The 4,514-nt window shown below is 45.6% G+C and overlaps 1 non-coding gene across 1 annotated transcript; it reads left to right on the top strand.

Annotated features, from left to right (window-relative positions):
- The first annotated feature begins 2,045 nt into the window (after positions 1 to 2,045).
- Positions 2,046 to 2,148, top strand: LOC125617347. Its single transcript, XR_007348326.1, has one exon. It is a non-coding gene; the product is annotated as a U6 spliceosomal RNA (small nuclear RNA).
- Positions 2,149 to 4,514: the final 2,366 nt, after the last annotated feature.

Consider the following 4,514-nt stretch of genomic DNA (forward strand, 5'->3'; position numbering starts at 1 on the left):
ATACGGGGAGCTGTTAGAGAAGCCAGGGCAGGGCCTACGCCTGGAATCCCATCACCTTCCTTCACCTGACCATTGCTTAGTGGACAAGAGGGACAGAAGAGGCTGGGTCAGGAACCCAAAGAGGGCCACCCTCTCAGGACGTGCCAGGAGTCAGTAAGCCTTGTTTAGAGAGAGATGTTGATTGATTTGCCTTCTCTCATCTCTTCCCCCGCCCCAAGATAAACAGAAAGCTAAAACTTGAACTACTGCAAAACGTAGAAGCAGAGCCCAGAATGTATCTCCTAAGTCCTTTCCAAGTCTTGCTGGGTGATTGGCCAGGCCCCCCCACCACCACCACCTCCCTTTGCCATCACCACACAGGACTATAGGAAGAAGGGCACGTGTGAAGAACCACATGAGCATTTTATTCCACCTCTGAACTGCATCGCCAGCTTCTGGAGGACAGGCCCTTTACTTCCCTCACTCCTGGCTGGTGTGGGGCCCAGCACTGGCCACCTCTGAGCACTTGGCTGTCAGTGTCTGCTGATTGTGCTGAGCATCCCTGAGGAACTCAGCACTCGGTCTCTGAATGGGCCATGGGCAGGTGGGCCGGTGGGTAGTGAGGCAGAGATCAGAAAACAGATGCACAAATTGGATAACTGGAGGAGAACTTAGTCAAGAACTATTTACCAGGTGGAGGGTAAGGGCTTGGGAAAACCAACAAGAAACCATCGCAGTGCACGAGAGAAGCAGCGTTTACCACCTCTTGTCCGCGAGGGGCAAAAGGAGAAAATGATTCCCTGGACCCAGAGAAAGGAGCTGACCCATGAGGAAGCTCTGGCTTTGGGTTCAGGGAAGCAGCTAAGTGGGGCAGCAGGCAGAGGCCTGGCCTCGGCTCCCCCTGCCTTCCCTCTCCCGCTGGGGCCTCCCCCTGGCAGAGCCCAATGAGAAACTGAGGTCAGAGGAACTGTTGACACAGTTCACAGGGGTCAGCCTCCCTGGGCACAGGGCTGGATGCAGAAGGTGGGGGATGGCCCTAGAGGGGCACGGCACCTGTCCTCTGGTAGAGATGAAGGAAAAAGAAGTCTTGGTCTAGGACTCAGAAACCCTGAGTTCCACCCCAGGCTGGCCCCTGACTGGTGGCAGGATGTATGATGATGGTAAGCAAGTCACTTGTCTGATCTGAACCTCGGTTTTTCCACTTATAAAGTGATTGAGTTGGACCATTGATAAAGAAGCTCCTTCCAGACCTGATGCCTTATCACCTGAGAGCACAAAAAGTAAAAAGCAAAGCCACGTTTTCCATTGACCTCCGGGAAATGCAAATCAAAACCACAACAAGGGGCTGAGGCTGTAGCTCAGTGACAGAGCACTTGCCTAGCATGTATGAGGTACTGGGTTCGATCCTTAGCACCACATAAAAAAAAAAAAAAAGCAAATAAAGGCATTCTCTCCATCTACAAAAATATTAAAACACACACACACACACACACACAGACACCACTGACAGCCCCACCCCCTGCAGGACACATCAAAAGGCAGCTACACATCAGACAGATAGATAATAATAAGTGCTAATGAGAATGGGGAGAAATTGGAGTCCCTTTTCACGGCTGGTGGGTGTGTAAAATGGGGCCAGCCAGCATGGAAACCAGTGTGCAGTTCCTCAAAGCTGAGTGTGGTTTCCATCCATCCCTGTAATTCTACCCCCCAGAAAATCTAAGGGAAATGGAAGCACATGCACACATGAAAACACAAATGCTCAAAGCAGAATTGTTCATAATTCATTGTGGATAAACAAGACGTGGGGTATCTACACAATGGAATATTATTACCCAGTCAAAACAAACGAAGTACAATATGTGGATAAGACTTGGAGACATTATGCTCAGTGAAAGAAGCCATTTGCAAAAGGCCGCATGTTGTATAATTCCATTTATATGAATAGGCAAATCCATAGAGGAAAAAAAAAGAGAGAGAGAGAGGTTAGAAGTTTCCAGGAGCTGAGGGGAGTGACTGCTAGAGGTACAGGGTCTCTTCTTGGGGATATAAAAATGTTCTAGAATACTTGCTTCAATAGCACATACTAAAATTGGAACTCTACACAGAAGATTAGCATGACCCCTGTGCAAGGAGGACACACAAATTTGTAAAGCATTCTGTATTTTTTTTAAAGTTCTAGAATTGATTGCAATGGTAGTCACATAGTTTTGTGAATATGCTACAAAGCATTGACTGAAATACTTTTATTAAAATACACTGGCTGTATTTCAATAAAGCTGTTATTTAAAAAGAAGATATCAAGGCAGGTACAGTGGCACACATCTATAATCCCAGTAACTCAGGAGGCTGAGGCAGGAGGATTACAAGTTCAAGGCCACCTGGGTGACTTAGCAAGACTGGTCTCAAAATCAAAAATAAAAAGGGCTAGGGATGTAGCTCAATGGTAAAGCACTGGGTTCAATCTTCAGAACCAAAAAAATAAAAATTTAAATACATGCATGAATGCATTCCTAAACTAGTAGGAAAAAGTCAAGGTCCAGTGTGACTCTAGAATGAGCATCTTCAGGGGCAGCAGAGCTACAGCTGGTAGGAGGGAGCTAGACCAGGTGTCGAGGCTGCCTGCCTTCTCCCTGCAGCAACATCTCCCTCCGGGTCCCTCACTTTCCACCTTAGGAAGAATTCGCTGCAGGAACACGAAAAGGGAGCTAAAGGCCAAAGAATGCTGCTCTGGCCTCTTCTGTAGGCCTGTGGCCAACTTGGGCACAGGAGAGTCCCTGCTCCTCTTCCGCATGGCTCTGCTGCCTGAGACTTCTAATCCACCTCAGTACTGGCTCCCAGGGGGTCTTGGAGCCCACCTCCTGGCATGCACAGACACACACACACACACACACACGCACACTTGTGTGCACACACCCACAGTCTCCACTTACTGACCCACCACAAGATTGAGGTAGGTACTCTTAGGCACCCTCATCTTCAGACTAGGAGAAACTGAGGCACAGAGAAGTTAAGAAATTTCCCCAAAATGACACGACCCATGTCTAGAGCCATGGTTCATGCCCTTGATTGCTTTGTTATACTGGGATACACATATAATATGTATGTTCATATATGTCTGAACTAGCAAATTCTATATAAACATGTACTTATCAACCCCTGAATAAATAAATATTTGCTTAATAAATGAAATGCACAAATAGAAACCAAGAAAACTGAAAATCTAATCTTAAAAGAGTTCCAGAGCTGGAGAGATGAAACCCTCCAGATTCTGTACCCAACACCAGCTCTTAGTGAGATGGATATGGTATCCCTGAAGCATGTGGGCAAAAGGCCTCCGGGTCTGCCCAGGATGGAGGGAACATCAACATGTATCAAAAGGCTTTTTCAGCCCACTGAGTTCTGCAGGGGCTTCTTCTGGGTGTGACTTCACATAGAAAAAATATTGAGAACCAAAGGCCCAAATGGACTCTAATCCCACCTCCTGCTCTGAGCACCTGGGATTTTTTTTTTTTTTAATCAGGGTCTTCTCTTCTCAAGATCCTCTTTTTTTCTCTTTTTCATTTGTTTTAATTGGCATATTTTAACTGGTGTTATATATACGTAGTAATGAGATTCCGTGGGCCATATTTGTTTGTGCACATAATGTAATTCGATCACTCCTCCCCGTAGCTCCCCCTTTCTTTCTCTCCTCCCTCCCCCATCCACTGGTTCGACTCTACTGATCTCCTCCTATTACTGTTGTTTTAATTAGTGCCTGATAATCACACACACAGGAGAGATTCACATGGTGTAATCACACATAGGCAGAGCATATCTTGGTAGATTTCATTCCCCAGTACTTCCCCATGCCCCTCCTCATCCCTCCCTCTTGGTCTCCTTCCTCCACGCTATTGGTCTTCTGTTTTTACGAAATCAACCCCCTTTTTAAAAAAATTCCTTAACATAGAGTCTCTCTCTCTCTCTCTCTCTCTCTCTCTCTCTCTCTCTCTCTCTCTTCTTCATATGAAAGAAACCATCCTACCCCTGACCTCCTGAGTCTGGCTTGTTTCACTTAGCTAACATTCTCTACTTCCATTCTTTACCCACAAATGACATAATTTCATTCTTCTTTATGTCTGAGTAAAACTCTGTTGTATATAAATACCACATTTTCTTTATCTGTTCATCTGATGATGGGCCCCTAGGCTAGTTCCAAAACTTGGCTATTGTGAATTGCGTTGCTATAAACATTGATGTGGCTGTATCACTATAGTATGCTGATTTTAGATCTTTGGGATAAATACCAAGTACTGGGATGGCTGGGTCACCTGGTAGTTCCATGCTAGCCTTTTGAGGAATCTCCATACTGCTTTCTAAAGTAGTTATCCTAATTTACATTTCCAGCAATGTACAAGTGTGAGCACCTATAATTTTAGTTGACCTTCATCCATTCTTCACTTCAAGTCAGTATCAAAAGTGAATAGTCACTGCCACCTGGCCTTTTGCCTCAAATTTACCTCATCAAATACTGACACATCAACCTCAGTTCCTGA

This window comes from Marmota marmota, unplaced genomic scaffold (genome assembly GCF_001458135.2).
Source record: "Marmota marmota marmota unplaced genomic scaffold, marMar, whole genome shotgun sequence".
Classification (NCBI taxonomy): Eukaryota; Metazoa; Chordata; class Mammalia; order Rodentia; family Sciuridae; genus Marmota; species Marmota marmota.